Source organism: Balaenoptera ricei, chromosome 16 (assembly GCF_028023285.1).
Source record: "Balaenoptera ricei isolate mBalRic1 chromosome 16, mBalRic1.hap2, whole genome shotgun sequence".
Taxonomy (NCBI): Eukaryota; Metazoa; Chordata; class Mammalia; order Artiodactyla; family Balaenopteridae; genus Balaenoptera; species Balaenoptera ricei.
In genome coordinates this window covers 42,194,907-42,214,926 of record NC_082654.1, presented here as the reverse complement: position 1 = coordinate 42,214,926, position 20,020 = coordinate 42,194,907, and the positions used below count along the sequence as shown (strand labels likewise).

Below are 20,020 nucleotides of genomic sequence, written 5' to 3'. Positions count from 1 at the left end.
GAGGGGGTATACATGTGCCCTTCTAAAATTCTCACCTTCTCAGTTACAGGTGGTCCTGTGACCCAGGTGTAGCCAATGAAATGTAAGTGAAAGTGAGATAGGCTGGGACCTGGGACCGTTTACTCCAGCAACAAAATACAAAGAAACTGTAAGGGACTAAAAATAACTGCATGTGTGTGCATGCGGGCAGTTATGAAAAATAAGTTACAAAAAGGCCACCAACTACCATTTCTGAGGTGCTGAGAGCAAAAGCAGGGTCCAGTGCATGATCCCTGCACACGGCACCACCAAGGGGGTATGCAGACCACCTAAGCCGCCCCCCTGGCCCAACCCACCGATGCACCTCCACACTCACCCCATTTAGGGAACCAATTCTCACCCCCTCATCAAGCAAGCAAGGGAACCTGTTACTTGCTTTCACTCCCTTGTGCTGCAGCACAAGTCCCAAGAAAGGCTTGCCTGAATTCCTCGTCAGGCCTCTTATCAATTTCTATTGATTAAAGAGTCCAAGGACCCAAATCAGTAACTAAACGTTCTGGGGCAAAGAACCCTTTCTAAATAAAAAGTGAAAGCTTTGCTGGAAGAAAGACTGCCTTTTTCCTTTGCCTCTCCCTCCTTCCTCCTCTTCTTGCCTGGAAAGGAGATGTGATAGTGGAGATGCAGCAACTGTCTTGTGACTATGTGGTGTAGAGATGTTGTTAACTAGTGTGAGGGAGCCAGAGAAATATGGAAGGCTAGGAGAGAGAGGAGAGATGTGAAATTGTGGTGGGTGGGAGAGCAAGCTAGTCAAGAAAGTCAGCCATGACCCCACTCTCAAGGAATCAAGGCAGGAAGTGCTAGGAGAGGAGCACACAGCACTATGGGAACATAGAAGAAAGGAAGACGAGGAAGGGAAGGGAGAGGGCAGTCCAGTGAAGTAAATGGCCTTGCCAAGCGTTTTCTAATACCATCCATCACCTGGAGCAGGAACAGTGCCAGCAGTGATACTCACAGTGCAATGAGCTATACACTTGTGTTTCTCCCAATCTATTTAAGCGGTGTCAAAAAATAAAAATGAAACCTAAATCAGCATTAAATTTTTAAATTAAATGGTATTAATAAATAGTTCACTCTTGCTTTGGCCAGTTGGCTGACTTTCCTATAGAATAGGGAGGTCAAGAAGATAAGTAAACTCCTAGGCGGGGCTTTTTGGCATTCAGAGGTGAATCTGGAAGGAGAATCTACTGACTGAATGGGGGCATGTGCTTACAGACTGGCTAGTCCCCAGGGGCCATCTGATGGAACAATGGGACCGAGAGCAGGACATCAGGCAGCAGAACCACAGATTCCTCGAATGGGCAGGAAAGTGTTGGGAAAGCATGATTTTTTTCCCATACTCTCACAGCTTCTTAGAGGCCATCCACTGAGTGCCAGCCTTGTGCAGTAGAGTCTCTCACTGCATGCATTTCCCTCTTCCAAGAGACTCGTGTGGCAGGATGCATAGACTCATCTCTCTTTTGTAGATGCTGCCCCTGCACCTAGGACAGTTAGGGGACCTTCGGAGGACATACAAAAAGGAAGAGGACCAGGACCAGGAGCCCACATTTCCTAGGTGTCCACCACGGCCGGAGGTCTACAGTGCTGCACACATTCATGGGTTCAAGGATGGGATCTCATTTAATCCTCACAGACCCCTGCAAAGTAGGGATTATACCCCCATTTTACAGATAAAGTAACTGAGGCTAAGAGAAATAGAGTAATTAGCCAAAGTTGCTTGGCTGGAAAGCTACGGTGCTGGGATGTAATCCCAGGTCAATGCTTGGGGTCACAGCTCTGCCCCCAGATCCAGTTGCTGGCACCTGTGAGTTTCTTTAGGAGAGTAGGTATGTAAGCATTTGTCATTTATAATACAGAAGAGCTGAAGAGTGCAGTGAGCTAGACAGCTTCAATTTGATTCCCAATTCCACTACTCACTGGCTGTGTGACCCGGGGCAAGTTTCCTAACCTCTCAGTGCTTCAGTTTCCGCATTGGTAAAATGCGGATAATGAGAGTAGCATCTAACACTTAATTAGACCATATAAAGCCCCTAGAACAGTGGCTGGCACATGAGAAGCCCTGAGTAAATATCGGCTATTGCTATTTTATTGTTTTTATTGTTGTTGTTGATAATGATGATGCCAAAGTGAGTGGAGGAGCCCGTGAAGCTGCGTGGCGGAGGCAGTCATGGGGGAAAGCATCCTGAACTCTGCCAACCCTGGAAGCCCCAAAAGTCCACCTCAGCGGTGGCAGGTGTAAAGGGTGGAGAACTGTGCTTCTACCCACCACCCCAGGCCCAGGCACGGCTTCCCCAGCAAGAAGTGGTTTTGGTTTTGTCTGATGTTTGTTCTGAGTATTCAGACACAGGTCCTCTTGAGCTCCTGTCCCCACAGAGTCTCCCACCCAGCTCCCCGGGGGAAGTGAACATGCCCATGGTCATGTCCTGGGCAAGTCCCTGCTGAGGCCTTGGCTTCCCTCAGGGGAGACCAGAAGAGTGGGACTGGACTCCCGCCAGGCACCTGTAAAAAGGTCAGCCGTCTCTGCTGGGGGACACTTGTGAGTCTGTGGCCCAGCCAGTGTGAGGACACTTGCCTCTCATCCGTGAGCCGTGGGTCCGTGTCTGCCCCTGGGAAGGCCCAGCCACCAGGGAAAAAGGCTGGGGGGTAGGCGCACCTCTGTACTGCTTATCTGCTCTCTGTGACCCTCACATTGTTTCCCTGGGGAGTGCCATACCTCAGGGCCAGGCCACCCTAGCACACTCTCAGGGTACCTTTGGGCCTGGCCAAAATCACCCAGGCCCACATATCCTGAGAGGGAACACAAAAGCACTGGGTAAGCAAGGATGCTGGATCCGCGTTGGCAATCCCCTCAGAGCTTCACTCCCCTCTTAAAGTGCAAGTTCTGAGCGGGAGGGGATGGATTCTATACAGTTAGAGCCCGTCACCCTTTGCCATGTCCCCAGATGGGAGCCCTGCACAGCAGGCGGTTAAACTGGTCAGAAACAGTCCCTAGTAACCTAATGAGTCCAAATAACCATAAAGCCTTCCTGTCTGTTGCAGCCTGTCTCCACAAAAATAAAGCTGCTGATCAGAACCTTCCAGAAACATCAAGGCCAGAGCCATCCAAAAGCTCATTCTGGTGAGCTTTTCCTGCCCCACTCTATCTTTTAAAAATTGCAAGAAATTTATCTTGGGTTTTGAAAATTAGCACAGCATCTTTGATAAGAAATTTGCCGCTATCTTTAAAAGGCCATAAAAATATCCATTCCCATTTACCCAGAAATCTCATTTCTGAGATTGTAGCTTAAGGAAATCACCGAAAGTCAGGGGGAAAAAACAGTAATAGTTAAAGCTACCGACTGCAGATTGGACTAAAACATCTAAGTTGACTCTGGAAATGGCCTCCTGTCTGTCCAACACCAGAAGGATGGCTATATTTGTGCGTGGCTGTCAACTCCATGGCATCCTGTATGGATGTTAAAAATTATGTCTGTTTCACAAGGAAAAACCTATAAGTGACAAAGGAACACAAAATGGCACGTGCACCAACTGACATGAAATGTGCCTGCACATGGCCCAGAAGGAGGTGTGTATAGGGATGTTGGGATTGCAGAGGACCCTCCCTCCCTCCTTCCTCTCTTTCTTTTTTTCTTTCACTCTCTCTCCCTTCCTTTAACTGAGGCCATTGGGTTTACTCTCTGTCCTCAAGAGGCAGGGACAAGAGCCCTTAGGAAAGAGAAGGAAGTGCCCTCAAACTGCTTCCCAGCTTTCCCCATTGCATCCAAATCCTTGCTCTTCTTCTCAGCCCCTGTCGAATCCAAACAGCAATGAAATAGCATAATCATCACCATTGCGTTGTCATCAAAGCCAGAGTCATGCATGCTAAACTTCAGAAGCCCCTGCCTTGAGACTCCAGCTCCAGAGAGGCCCGCCTAGGAAGGTGCCATAAAATAATCACGTCACTGATGTGTCCTGGAGCCCTTGTCCTGAGCACAAGTCAGACGCAAGTCATACTGGCTAGTCTCGGTACGAGGATGCACGTTAGATGGAAAAATAAAATTCCAAGGCCAAAGGAGGCACTGATGATGGTATGTGAGGGAGTTATCAGAGCCCAAGGGGGTTTAGGGGATCATCAGAGGCCAGGCTGTTCCTGGTAGGATTGGGAGAGGGCAGGCATCTCCCGGGCTCACTCTGGCCTTGGGAGGCCAGACTTGTACAGACAAATCCTCAGAAGGAGCATACTGGGTTAGAACCTGGGCACTAGGTTACCCAAACATCTGAACTACTGTCTGTTCCCATGTAAAGTGGGGATTGAGACCTTGGCCTAGGAAGCCTTCACAAGCAGTAAACAAAAAAGCACCAACCGTAAGGGAAACATTAATTCATTAGGCCACATTGCATTATGAACTGTTATCAAGTCATCATGAAGAGAGTAAACACAAGTCACACACACTGACAGTATTCACAATAATTATAACCAACAAAGTTAGTATTCAAAGTGTGAAAGAATTCCTCTGATCTGCCATGGAAAAGATAAGCAGTCCAACGGAAAAATGAGTGAAAGACACACAGAGGCATTTTTCAAACAAAGAAGCTCACATTACAAAGAAAGGAAAAGTTGTTTAACCTCCAATGTACAAGAAAGTCACGATAAGAATGTGGAGCGATGGGAATCCTCTGCTGTGGGAATGTGATTAGGCCCAGCCGCTCTCAGAGACAGTCTGGCAACAGCCAATGAGGGATCTGGCAGCACCTAATGAGGGGATACGTAGCTGCCCTATGATGGAGCACATCCACCATTAGATGCGAGTTGTAGAGGAAACTTGTGCACAGGTACCCTAGGGTCCAGGGAATATTCACCCCCCATCGCCAAAACACAGAAAACTGGCAATGGTGCAAATAACCCTCAAAGGTAGACTACCTGCTTTTTAAATGTGGTCTATTCATTCATTAACCAGAAAAATCTCAAAAACGTTGTTTTGAGCAAAAATTGGGAGAGTCACTTTAAAAAGAATATCTTTGATCTTATTTATATAAAGTACAAAAATAAGGAAAACTATCCAATACATTAATTTGAGATGCACACATACAAGGATGCTAAGAGCCTAAGAGTTAATTTTACTCCTGCTATCTGTTTAAGATGTACCTAAAATGATGTTTGTACAGTAGGATTCATTGCAACATTGTTTCTAATAGCAAAAGATTTGAAATAACTTGTGTCCATCAGTTGGGGCTGGTTTAATAGATTAAGGCTCACCAAGTGTCACTGTGCAAAAGAGTAGAAAATGAAGAAAATAGGAAAACATATTTTTGTTTGTGTTTGCCTGCTCTTACTCACAGAAACCAGGATGAACATCTTCCCTATCCCAGTTTGTGCCTGCTGTCCTGGCATAATTTAATCATACCTTTCCCTGTTGGTAAGGTCCTGGTTTGAACAATAAATTACACAGGTCATCCTAATCCAATCCATTTCTGCTTTGTCCTGTTAGCAAGGCTAGACTGCATTTCTTAGTCTCTCCTACAGTTAGGTTTGGCCATGAGAATGAGTTCTAGGCAGTGGAATGTAAGTGGAAGTTAAGTCACAACTCTCAGGCCTGGCCTATAATACCCCTACATGTGAGATCCTTTCCCTTCCAGCTGCCTGGGTGCCAATGCCAAAGGCAACCTCAGAAACCCTGAGCTGAACATAGCACAGCCCCTGGCAGCCTGGATCCCAGAGTGACTATGTGGACAACCGCTGCCCATCCCCCTCTCCCTGCCTCTGCTGCCCTCCTTTGGTGAGTAGAAGGAAACTGCTTTGTGCTTTCGTCATTAGGCATTTGGGGGTCTATTATTTGTTACAGCAATCACTGTAACTAATGCAATTGATTTCTTATTGAAAAAATAAATGTACAAATATATGTTACATGCTTCTTTATTTGTAGGATATATTTTACAGGGAAAATTATTTGAAATAGAGATCCTTAACCTATAGAATTACTGTGAAGACTGAAAAATAATGTATAGAAAGCCTTCTTTAGTGACTGGACAAGAGTTGGTACTCTAAAATTTGTAAGGTTATTAATTTGTGTATTTGTTAAATTGAGGGCCATTGTCAGGGCTGAACACTGGACTGTCCTGTCACTCTTTCCTGATGAAGACCACCCTCCCCGGGATACCTCCAGTAGGTCCCAGAGCTTAGCTCTGCAGGAAGCCTTGGCAAACCTCTCACTGGGGTCAGGACTTGAGGGCCAGTGAGGGCCTTCCTGGTTCCTGGGACTGCAACTGCCCCTCACCTCCACCCACCTGGACAATACTCAGGCCCTGCGTGGGAGGCAATTAACTCCCTACTCCCTCACTTTTTATTTTCTTTTAAATTCTTAAAGTGTCCTTCTCTCCCTCTCCAATTATTAAAGTAATAAGTGCTCTTTGTATGGAATTGGGAAAACATATTAAGGCTCAAGGAAGAACATTAAGATGTCCACAATCCTACCCACCAGGAATATCCTCGGGGCTTCCTATGAAGTAAAGCACTGAGGGGCAGGGCCCAGCTCAAAGTGTGTGTGTGTGTGTGTGTGTGTGTGTGTGTTAAATGATGCATACACAGAATTGACCATCTCAACCATTTTTAAGAGCACAGTTCAGTGAAATTAAGTACATTCACACTGTTGTGCCACCATCACTACCCTTCATCTCCAGAACTTTTTCATCTTCCCAAACGGAAACTCTATACCTTAAACAATAACTCCCCATTCTTCCCTCCAACCAGCCCCTGGCAACCACCATTCTACTTTCTGTCTCTATGAATTTGACTCCTCTAGGGACCTCATGTAAGTGGGATCATACAGGATTTGTCCTTTTTGTGACTAGTTTATTTCACTTAGCATAATGTCCTCAAAGTTCATCCATGTCGTAGCATATGTCAGAATCTGCTTCCTTTTTAAGGCTGAATAATATTCCATGGTATAGATAGATGACATTTGTTTATCCATTCATCCAAATCCTGACTTTTAATCTGAGTGTTTTCTGTGAACTTTCCTCCCTTCTAACACTTACTGGGACCCTGAAAGCTATTTCCTCCCTCTCAGTTCACAAAAGTCTCAAAGAAGGTGCAAGAGCAGGAAACAGAGATTCGAGTAAGTGCCTGCAGGGCAGGTGGGGCAGGCGGAGAGCAGAGGCTCTGAGTGGGAAGAAAGGAGAGGCGAGGGTCGGCTGGAGTCATTGGCAGACAGGATGGAGGTGGATGGGTGACTCTCCCGTGACCTGGGCCTACAAGTGACCCACTGCCCAACAGTCCTGGACACCTAGAGGGGCTGGGAGTGAAGGAAAGACCCTGTCCCTGAAAAGGGGACAGGAACTGAGCAAGGGATTGCCTCAGGAACCTTCCTAAGAAAGACAGAGGTGGACACCTGACCTCTCTTCAATTTGCACAGATCTAGGGCCGAAACCCTCCAGCCAGCTCTGGGTGGGTTAATTGAAAAAGGCAGTTAATATGGGGAATAGTGAAATAAAACCACTCTTACAATTTATAGCTTCTTAGCTTCTTTTTTTTTTTTTTTTTTTTTTTTTTTGCCATGGCTAGTGGCTTGCAGGATCTTAATTCCCCGACAAGGGATCAAACCCATGCCCCCTGCAGTAGAAACGCGGAGTCCTAACCACTAGACTGCCAGGGAATTCCCTACAGCTTCTAACTGAAAGCACACTTAGTAACTACACTTTGATGTAGGTTCCAGGCCCTCATTTGAGAATGAGCCACTGGGTGGAATTCTGTATCCGCTTTTTTTTGCATAAATCATATCCATAATGCAGGTCTTTGATTTCCAGCTTGGTTTCCTTTAAAGTGGAGCCAAAAATGACTTAAGGGCCGAGTCCCCACACCTGGGTTTTCTTGACCTTCATAGCTGCCTTGCCCATATCTATTTTGAGAGCAATATTTATTAAAATGACTCACCTTGTCAAGTGTTTCCAAAGCATTCAATTTACATATCGTAGAAACAATGATTCATTCTTATTTCCCTCATATCTCATTGGTTTGCACCATATTTAATTAGATTGCATCCTTATTATAACAAGTGCTACTGGCATAAACAAGATTGGGAATAAAACCACAGACTCCTAGGGGCAGCTCACCATGCTTTCAGAGGGAATGGTGAGCCCCAGGTGAGTGAGTTACAGCCCACACCATCTGTGTAGGTCACAAAATTGGGATCTTTTTCAATAGCAACTATTAATGAAATAATACTTGTAAAGTGCTTAAACTACTGCTGACTCATACTAAGCCCTCTGTAAATGTTAGCTATCATTACTGTCATCGGTTTCACACCTTTTGAGCATTTCTCACAGGCTGTCCTCTAGATGCCAAGAGCAACTCAAGAGGCAGAAGCAGGACTCTAGAGGCAAGACTGGGGAAAGGAACCTGAACATCCCCAAATTAACAGTGTAAGCACAAAACAAGTCTTCCAAACAGCACCAGCAAAAACAATACAAGGTACACACGATTCATGGACATATTAATGTGTAGCTTATAAAAGCTTGCTCCACAATACCTGGGTTCAAGAAACACTTCTTTATTTTTAAAATAAAAATTTCTAAAGCGAAAAATAGAAAAATTGTTTTTGAACAAGTCATACCTGAACACATCCCGTGACACAAGCCCAGTACCAGGCACCAGCATCCATGCTATTCCCTCCAAGCTCCAGCTCTGCCCACTCAGGACTGAAACACAAAGATGAGTGGCTTCCCCATGGGAATGGCCCAGCTTTTTCCAACACTCAGTGGCAGCTTCCCCTTCCTGGGCTGGGGCGGGAAACCCTCTAGGGAGAGCACAGCTGCAAAAGGAAAAAGCCACGCACTCAAAAACCACAACAAAGAGACATCAGGTCATGTTTTCTGTAATTACTCACTTTTTTTCACACCCTCCCTCCAGTCTCTGCAGGTCTGGTGTTACTTGGCTGGGGCTGAGCCTCTGCCCAATGCTGCCCCGAGGTGTGGGTAGGAGAGGTGGGAATGCTGGATGTCTTCCTCGCAAGCCCACGCCAGCCACCACAAGAATTATTTTCTCATAAAGACTCACCCTGTTACACAAGGTACAGAGAGGGAGTGTACAACACAGAGGGACAGGGCAGGAAGGGTGCTGGAAATCAGAACACTTGGAAAGCCATCTCTCTACTCCATGACTACTGGAGATCCCTAGAGGGAACAGCCCTTTGGGCCAGACGTAAAAGAAAAGAGGGCATTTCTGTGTTGGACGGGCTAAAAGGCTTAACGGTGGGTGGGCTCATGCTTGGAGGGACAGATGAAAGAACCAGGAACAACGGGGATTTGCATTAGTGAGAACTTTCTCTGTTATCAGTGACTAAAACTGAATTCAGGTCAGCTTAGGCAAAAGGGAATCTACTGGCTTACGTACCTGAAATATCCAGTGGGGGATCTAGTTTCAAGTATGGCTGGATCCAGGGACTCAAATAATAATATCATTCTCTACCTTACTAGCATTCTCTCTTCACTTTCCTTTTCTTGACTCATCTTACATTTGTGTGTTGACCTTTTTTTTCTTCTGCAGATGGTCTACACTGTCAAGGAAGAAGCCAGTAGCCCAGGCTTATATCATCCCAGTTTGGCAAGACAAAGAGAAAGAGACATTTCCCTAATAGCACACAGATTGGCTTGGATCGCATGTCCATCCCTTGAGCCAACCCCTGATACCATGGTGATGGGAGCACTAAGACTGGGCAAGCCTAGGTCACGCGCCACCAATGTGGCCAGAAAGGGGAGGGACACTCTGACACATAGTCCCACCAGAACTATTTCTGCAGGAGACAGAGGAGGGTGGTTCTTGTGCAGACAAGAAAAAGTCTTTCTGCTACAACTGTCCAAGTTGTTGGAATGGTAGAAACAAAGTCCAGAAAATGGAAACATATAGCTAGAGCAAAGCATTCTTGCTGGGAAAAGCAGAAAATGAGATGGAAGGTAGATCAGGGCCACCCCACAGAGGGCCCTAACATGCCATGTAGGGCTTATCTTCTCAATCCCCTTTGCCTTCCATCAGAATCATCTCTGGATGCAAGTCAACCACAAAAAAAACAACCCAACTAAAAAACGAGCAAAGGACTTGAATAGACATTCAAAGAAGGTATACAGTTGACCACAAGCACATGAAAAGATGCTCAATATCACGAGAGAAATACAAATCAAAACCACAATGAGATGGCATGCATGATCTGATTTTACATTTAAAAAATATATATATATATATATACTTTTTCTGAATGAAATAACAATAACATTTTCTCCCCCTTCTGGTTCCCAAGTACCAAAAAAGAAAGTGCAGGCAACATTTCCATCATAAACACTATTTACTGAGCACATGCCATGTGTTTGGCTTTAGCAAAAGCATTTAACACTGATTATCTAATTTATCCTTACAGAATCCTTGTGACAGAGAGAGTATGCTTACCCTCTGAAGATGAAGATCTTTGGCAATTTCCTCCAAGCTTACATGGGTGATAAACGGTAAAGGTAGGATTTGAATCTTGGATTCCCTGATTCCAAAGTTAAACCTTGACAACTTCAGCAAAATCTTTTCTACTGATAAATATCAGACAATCTCACACATATTAATCAACAAAAGCAAATATTATAATATAGTTAAATATATTTATGATAATCTATAAAATGATTTAGGTATTCAACCAAGTGAAATATTAAGTTATCTCTATTCTTGCCAAACTTCTGTAAAATCTTTAGTAACTTGATAAGGCACTGAAAAGATGCAGCAGCTTCAAAGTTAAAGATATGTCATTTCTAAGTGCAATTATGCCCCCGAATTGTATCCAGGTTAGTCTATCGTGGTCTACAGAATTTTTCTTCTGAGCTAGTATCAAGTCATCAAGAGACAAACTGGGTTCTCACGTGATTGCTCGTAGGTAGAATGAGCACTGAATGTTTTCACACCTGGGTGAGGGTGTGGAATCAAGGGGACTAACCCAATCTCACCCTTGTGCACCCGGAACCTAACCAATAGAGCATGTAACAGGGAGGTTCTGTCTATGGACTCCTTTAGGAAAATAAACCACAGCAGCGGTCCCCAACCTTTTTGGCACTGGGGACCAGTTTCGTGGAAGACAGTTTTTCCATGGAAGTAGGTGGGGTGGATGGTTCAGGCGGTAATGCGGGCGATGGGGAGCAGCAGATGAAGCTTCGCTCACTTGCCCGCTGCTCACCTCCTGCTGTGCGGCCTGGTTCCTAACAGGCCGTGGACTGGTACCGGTCCGTGGGTCCAGGGATTGGGGACCCCTGAACCACAGTACAGAATGTCTCAGATTAAAAGAAATATAAGTACACTTACAAATAGCTGAAGATAAATAAGTTCTGTCTGACCCTACTATGAAATATGGAAGATTACTGCTGATAATTTGAAAACGCAGAAATAATTTTGAGCTCTTGAATGTAAGTGCTAACTACATAAAGCTTATATAAGTGGTAAGTTTTAAACTAAATGTTGGCTCTCTTTCCTAATGCTAGCACCAAAAAAAAGAGTTAACCTGTAATATACGATTGTTAAAAATGCATTGACCATGGGTAACTTCTTTGTATGAATGTTCAACCTCATGAATTAAATATATTCTAGGATAAGAGATTTGTACAACTATTTCGTGGGTTTAATGAGCACACGAGCTCTGGGGACCTTTGATAACAACTAGAAATGTTAACTGAAACTTAAATGCACTGTCTTTTGCCAAGAGTGCAGCATCTCTTAAATACTCACACTGGTTGGTAGCCTTTGAAGCAACTAATACCCATCTTTTTAGACCAGTAGTGCACATAAGTCACCATGTTCTTTACATTACATCTTCATTCTTTAGAAGACCTTAGAAGTGGCAATCAATAAGGAAGGTGGGTCAAATAATTCTGTTATCTTGAAAATGAGTAAGTATGAAGACATTCTGTTACTTTTTCAAATCTTGGCAAGACCAAATGCCAGATATTGGTAAAAATGTTAATAGAGCAGCTCTGCAAACTAGGTCTCAAGTTCAACTCACAAAACCCGCATATTCATATCTTTTCTCCCTAAAGAAATCAAGTCTATTAATTACATGCTGATAATCACCTTTCTGGACAACCTAAAATAATTTCATTCTAAATGAGTATCTCCTTTATCATCTCAGGCATCAATTTTGCCATCAGTCAAATTGTATTAAAAATTCATATGAGATGGAGGAAAGTAAGGAAAATGAAGTTAAAGTACTCTAGAGTAAATGATTTGTTGTTTTGTTTGCTGTGGAGTTTATCTTTGGTTAGGAGACCATGGCTGAAAGAAACATAAAAATAGAAATAAAATGGAATTTTAAAAATAGGGAATAAAATACTAAAAAGGGAATAAAATTTTAAAAATGGAAAAAAATACATATAAGTTTCTAAACTAGCCAAATCAAATTTTATTTTGAAGGTGCACCTATAGTAGTGCACGTTAATGGGGATGTGTGTTAATGTATTTAATAGCAAATTGGGATTATTTTTGGAACACTCATGACCCATTTTCTCTCCATTAATCTATTGAATTCCTGAAACTACTGTGACAAATTGCCACGCTCTGGGTGGCTTAAAACAGCAGAAATTTATTCTCTTACAATTGTGGAGACCGGCAGTCTGAAATCAATGTGTCACCACTGTAGTTCCCTGTGAAGTCTCTGAGGAGCATCTGTCCCATGCTACTCTCCACTCTCCTAGCTTCTGACAACTGCCTGCAATCTCTGGTGTTCCGTGGCTTGTAGCTGCGGAACGTCAGTCTCTGCTCCAGCTTCACATATCCTCCCCCTGCGTTTCTCCTCTTCTGTCTGTGTCTTTTCCTTTTCTGATAGGGACACTTGTCATTGGACTTAAGACTCACTAACTCACCAGCTAATCCAGGATGAGCTCATCTTGAGAGCTTTAACTTGATTAAACCTGCAAAAACCCTCTTTCCAAATGAGGTCACATTCACAGGTATTGGGGGAAAGACTTGGACATATCTTCTTGAGGGCTACTATTAAATGTACTACAATTAAGCAGGTAATACCAAAATAACTGATATAAGTAATTTCTTTTCAATATTCCATTCAAAAAGATTAGGAAAAGAAAACCCCTTGCATTGAAGTTTACAGGATAAACAATCATTTTCATAAATGGGCTAGAACTATTTATGATTTATACATTAGCATAAAAGCACTTTTCAAGTGGTGTCGAATTTGTTTAGACATATTCTTTAAGAAATAGTTGTGTTATATTCCATTTTGTTGTATTGGTTTGCATGTGTGTCTTTAAATCTGCTAGTACTTATATATTTTTAATTGTGCAAAGGCAACTATCAAGAGGCCTTTAATCAACCAGAATTTTTTTAAGGAAAGAGGGTTGTGAACAGGAAATAATAACATAACCATAGCCATGGCAATAATAAAACAAAACATAAAAAATCATACAAGAAGCAAGATAGGAAAGACAGTTTGATATAACAGGCAAGCAAGAAATACCAAAGGAAATGAAAATAATTAATGGTTTCTAGAATTCAGAAAACTCCATAGAGAAAGAAAAAAGAAAATAAACAAAAAACAACCCTTGAATTAGAAGTTGCTAGCATTGGTTATTCCTTTTGTGTCACTTTAAATCCTCGTGGTTTCACCTCTTATTCCACCCACGGCTCTGGCAACAAGCTCACATAGGCTTGGAGTAGTTTGGAGCAGGTACAGCTACTTCCCGCCCAGAGATTTTTTGATGTTCCAGCCAGTCTGTACCCTGGGAATGTGCTTAGCCATCACTCATGAACAAGCTGGGATTGTTAGACAGTTAATGCCCCTGGGACAACACTTGACCAGTGGAGAACAGGAATCAATTGATAAACCAATGCTCCTTTCTTCCTTGAACAGCTATTTCTGAGACACATTTTATAAGCCATTTAGGAAGGTCCTTTGAGATCAAGCAACAAATCAACTATCACTATGGGCAACTTAAAAACACATTCTTTTATTGGCTATTTCACTGCCCTGATCTCACTCTTGCTTCCTGGCCTCAAATTCCCAAATTAATTTCTCAAGAATAAACTTTTGTCTTGGATTTTGCTTTCAGGAAAACCTAGGCTAAACATTATCTTTTCATCTGGTTTATGAAATGAATTACCATTACCATTGGTTGTATATTAAAATAAACCTAAATTTTGAAAATGGTTTGTTTGGAAATTCATGTACACTGACTTAAATGATGAAGCTTTATTCTAGCTTAATTTTGTTCCTGAGTAAGGTAATAATAATAATTATTATTATTATTATTAATAAAATAATAATTAAAAGGCTATTATATCTAGTTTTGTTCAGACAGAAGTTGTTCTAGGAAACTCAAGTTAATAAAAGTTATATATCTTTAATTAAATGTTTACTCTCTTCTTTATCTAATTTGATATTGATTATTTACATTGTTTTTAAGAGTTGTTCATTTACCTCTAGGAGACAAGAAGAAGAAATGTGATATGTAGCAGGACAACAACTGTTATATTTTATAATATGGAGCAATCTATTTATATTATAGAGATTAAAAAATATTTGTAGCAGGTATTGTGCTTGGTATTAAGAATGCAAGGATGAGCAAGACACTCCTGAAGAAGCTTAGTAATGTGGAACATTCGGTCAAGTAAAGAAGACTCTGGGAGCACAGGAAGAGAACCTAAAGAGGATTTGGTGGTTCAAGGACTATTTCACGGAAGCCTTGGTTTCTAAACTGAGAGGTAAAATTTCTGATGGAATTAATATATTTAGAAAACCACTGACATGATAAGCTAAATAATTGTCTTCTTATTAACTTCTAATATATTCAGAGATAAGGCAATTAACCTGGGCATTTAATTGTGTTGAATTAAAATTCTCAGGGGTTTTAAGAAAGATCATTGTCAGATTTCATGTGTAAATCAGAGTCCAATAGGAGAGATAAAACTTGGCATATTGAATTTTTGGTGAGACGATTTTTCACTAATTCTTTCTTTTCTTTAGCTTAATTACTTTCTTGGTAATTTCTAACATTTTGTTTCAAGGATCATGCTGAGAACAGACTGTCACTTCAGAACGTGATCTGAAGTTCTAAAAAATAACATTAATTTCCCTACATCAGATGATTTATAAAGTCTTCTCCATTTTTCCATTTCCTAATTTATAATAACCTTATTACTTTTACTACGTAGAAAATTTAACTGTAGAAAATTTAACTAATCCACATTATATTTGATTATAATCTTTCCCTCATGAGCTTGATATATTTGTTATTTGTATTTAAAATAATTACTTTAATATGGTCTTTTTTCCCAAACAATTTGAAAACTGGTTCTTTGAAAACTTCTGTATTTTTCTTGTAATATCATAATTGTAAAGAGACAAATGTATTTCATTTAACGGGCCTCTGTGTGTCCTTTGGATGAGGGCAGATGATCGAACACTTCTAGTTTTTCTCTTAGTCACAAGGAAAAAGGAAAAGCCAATTTGGTAACATTCTGTCATCTGTTACTCCTAGCTTTATTGGTCCTCTAGGATAGTGGGCCTCAGTGGCAGAAAATTTGGCTTCCTCTTTGACCTGCCAATGCTTAGATTCTCCTCTGGTTCTTGTCAACAACTAGATGTCCAGCATTTTTTTCTCTCTTTCTCTCTCTTCATCTCTTTCTCCTTCTCTCACTCCTTCCCTCCCTACCTTACTCCCTCTCAGCTTCTTTGCTTAAAAGGAAGAAATCAAGGCAGTCTTTGCTACAAGTTGCCCTCCCGTAAAGGTCAGAAGAAGTAAAATTTCAAGTTTGGCCTCAGGCCTAAGCCATGTTCTACTTGTCAGTTCTTTTCCAGAAAAAAATCTGCATTGAGATTTGAGCAGCTATGTCTCCTATGTTGTTTCAGTTTTTGAACATATATTTTATTTGACAAAACTCTGAAGGGGAGGATGGGTGAGAATTAGGCCCTAAATGTCTAATGCAGTATGATAAAAGAAGTAGATTCATTAGTTTGGTAAAGGAGATCTACACAATTAATCAAAAAAATTTTTTTGAATATTTTTGCTGTGCCCACTCCTATGTTATGCACAGTGTAGTTAATAAAACTGTCAAAACATAATCCAGAAACGGGCTTATAATCCCATTTGAAAAGGAATGGCAAACAACAAAAGCACATTCAGGTTGATGCTGAGCTGAAGTTAAGGGAGTTTTTCACCAAAGTTTGATTTCTGCTGAGTCTTGAAAAAAAAAAGTTCTGGAAAACTAAGATGGAGAAACTGGTTTGACTTTCATTTAAAATGCAAATCTAGCCTCCTTCAAAAGAAAGTTTGATTTTGAAATATTAAGTATGTAAAATATGATCACAAAAAGAAATACATGAAATATTTCATTGGCTGATATTTAATTGAGTCCTCGGGGAAAATGCCTTAAGTTAACATTATGAAATCTACTCCTCTATACTTGCATGCATTAGAAGTCTCCAATTAACTGCCATTAATTAATCATGAACTAGTTAAAAATTAGTTTGTTCTAGAAATGTAATATAGTACAGAGTGGTCTTTGAGAATGTTCATTCTTTTATGATGTTTCTAAGAAATTTAGGATGGGGAAATATCAACATCTAAAGTTTTATTTAGTGAAAAGCAGATATAAAATTTCAACCTAATTTTCTGGATTGTTGGATGATATTTTATGTCTGTTTCAGATCAGTTACTTACATAGAGAAAATAAATTTTTCCTTTATCTTACTAATAATCATTGTGGATCAAGTGGCAGAAAAACGCCCTACTACCTGTGAGTAATAAGAAGTTATGTAATAACTAAAAGTAGGTTGTATGAGCCCCACTTGAAATAATATAAGGTTGGGCCAAACACATTGCTTGCTGTTGGTTAAGCTGCTTCATTAGAAGAGTGCAGGGACCACAGAGGAATAGAAAAAAAGTCCAAGTTACTACATTTTTTAGGGATAAATTTGGTTTTGCCAAATATTTTCATGCAAGAGAAAATGCTCCTCATTATTTCTCTTACCAAGTACAATTTTTCTGGGATTCTGTAGGTTATCCCTCAGATGTGGTTCTCAACTTTGGCTGCAATTAGAATCACATGGAGAGATTTTAAATTCCATGCCCAGGCTGCACCCTAGACCAATTAAATAACAATCTCTGCATATGGGACCAAGGCATCGGTACTTTTTGAAGTTCCCTGATGAGTCCAATGTGCAGCCAAATTTGAAAACTAGCCCTTTGAGAGTACTAGTGTTCCCTCAATTAACAGTCATTTAGAACAGTTCTCAATACTGTCTCCAAGGGGTTTTTAAAAAAATACTTTGAGAAGCAAAGCTACCTGACTTAACTTCACACATGTCCTGAGGACACTGCTTCCTCTAACTTACTTTCACCCAGAGCAGAGATTTATTTTCCTACCACAAACAGAGGACCACTGAAAATGTTAAAACACTAATGTGGTTAACAAAACGGGCTTCAGTGTGCAGTAAACCTTGACCTGGATTCCTTAATATTCCCCTCAACGTGCCTAAATTTTAGACACACTTTTTTTCTGACTATAGAACCCTGACATCCCTTTTCTTAGAGCACTTACTTTAGAAAACTTGCAATTGTAAGTTCTTTCCCCGACTCTTTGGAATATATGTAAATCATCTCCCAGCTTTTCTCCAGTTTTACAACCCAGGAAATGTCTTTTTCAAGGACCTGGGGACTTGTTTCTTTGAAATGTAAGCATTGAGGGAGATAGCACCCCTATTTTCCAGTCTCTGTAAGAGGGTAGGAGCCTAAATTCAGTAAGTAACAATTAACAAGCACAGATGTCCTGACAACAGAGAAGAACATTTTCAAACTCAGGAATAACTCAATGTGCTCAATACATCCTGATAATCAACCCTTCCCCAGTCTCCCCAACATCTTCAGGATTTTTCCACTAGCTCACTCAGTGTTTAAAACCCTCCCGCTTTTTGCTTCACTGAAGTTGAGTTCAGTCTCTCTCTCTCATATTGGAATAGTCTTGAACAAATCTTCCTTGCCTGTGTAACTTGTTTGGGACAATTTTTATTTCGACTACCTGTATTTCACATCTACTCCGTCACTTACTAGCAGCGAGATACCAGGGCAAAGTGATTCAACTCTCTAAACTTTCTTCAGCAAAACAGAAAGAAAACGAGAGTACTAATTACCTCATAGGGTTGTTCTGAGAATAAATTGTATCAGTTAATGTTCCTGAAGATGGGTTTCAGTCATGTACTTTCACAAGCCAAGGCATGTGAGGGCAAAAAGATGGATTCTCAAAGCAAAATCTGGGTGCTCTTGCCAGGAGAAATGAAGCATGGGCAGACAAAAAAATGTAATGCTAGTTGTTGTTGATGCTGTCGTTATTATAATTACTGCCGGTAGGGAGCAGTTATTTGCCCAGTCTAAATAAGAACACCTTCTTCCATCACAAGTCTTCATTACAGTTAATCACGTAAGCATAAGTACAACTATATATAATCATCAACTATATATAATTTTCTGGCTATTTAAACCTCTGTTACATTGAAATAAGTAGTTCAAGAAATTGAAAGTGACTGAAAATCCAGTTGTACTTTTTAGTTATAATGACACTTGGAAATGTCCAAGAGGAAGCCCTGGTGCACAGGTCAGAAGCTCTTTGTTCAAGCACCACCTTTGTCATTCACTGTCCATGTGTGCTTAGAGTGAAATAGTTCTTCTTACCTTCTTCGATGTCTGTATTTTTAAACTTTTTTTTCTCCAATGGTTTGCTGGAACTTCTCTGCTGCATTTCTATACTCCCACAAAGGTGTTCTTGTCTGTGGGCGGTTGTCAAAATTGATGTTACTATGGAGAGATGATAATGGAAAACTTGTGTCATCTTTACTCATAATTCCCATTTCTTAAGTGTAAGCTGTGCCTATGACTTCTTTTCAAAGAGTACAGAGTGGAAAGAGAGATAAAAAATAATTTTACAGTAAAAAGAACCTGACAAACACTTCTTCGTCTAGATAAACAAGGACAATATCATCAGTAATAAATCATGTTCATAGTATGTACCCTTGATATGATATAATGTTTTGGACAGAACCAAATGTTTGCTAATCCCCTTGATATGATATGATGAAAATGGCATTGTAACCTCTGTGGTCTCCCTCTAATAACCCATAAGTTCAGTATAATTATGAGTGATGGAAGAAATCACATATTGTGGTATGGGGAAGTCATTCTGGCTTATACATGATTTAACTTAAACCTTATTCTAATTAAAGCAGCCTGTTTTGTGGCCAATTAAGCATGCATTGTACATCTGCTTTAAGAATTAAAGAAAATAACATATTTTAAAAATCAAAATGGAGAACTATGGTTTAGTCATCCAAAACTATTATCAACCAATCCTTGCTTAACAACACCCTTACTTCTTGCCAGCTCCAATCCCAATTCTTGACAAACAATTTATGTAATTTCAAGGCTTTTGCCTTCATAAGCATCCTCGTTTTTGTAATTCAGCGGAACATAATTCAAATGCTTCTTGAATCTGTGTCTCCAGGGATATAGTTCTCAGTTCAGCTCAAATAAAACTCTTTTCTATTCCTATTATAGACTGTTTATTGATTATTTCCATCAACATGAAGAAAACATCAGATAAATTCATATAGAGGGGCATCCTAAAATGAGGAGTACTTTTCAAAACTGTCGAGGTCATCAAAAACAAGAAAAGTCTGAAAAACTATCACAGCCTAGGGAGGAATGACAACTAAATGTAGAGGGATATCCTGGATGGGATTCTGGAAGAGGTAAGTACATTAAGTAAAACCTAATGAAATCTGAATAAACTATGGAGTTTAGTTAATAATAATGTACCAATATTAGTTCATTAATTTTAACAAATATACAATATATATAACTTACTTTAATAAGGACAACTGAGTGCAGAAATATAGAGAAACTCTTTAATATCTTCTCAATATTTCTGTACTTCTAAAACTGTTCTAAAAAAAGTCTATTAATAAAAAATCTTTAAATGCAATTC

At 40.6% G+C, this 20,020-nt stretch overlaps 1 long non-coding RNA gene across 1 annotated transcript in view; it reads right to left on the bottom strand.

Annotated features, from left to right (window-relative positions):
- LOC132350211 (uncharacterized) overlaps positions 1-20,020 on the bottom strand; it is a 403,110-nt gene that overhangs the window by 145,933 nt on the left and 237,157 nt on the right. The window contains exons 5-6 of the long non-coding RNA XR_009497870.1: positions 18,712-18,834; positions 8,625-8,822 (exon numbers count right to left, since the gene is read on the bottom strand). This is a non-coding gene — a long non-coding RNA (uncharacterized LOC132350211). The remainder of the gene's footprint in view (positions 1-8,624; positions 8,823-18,711; positions 18,835-20,020) is intronic.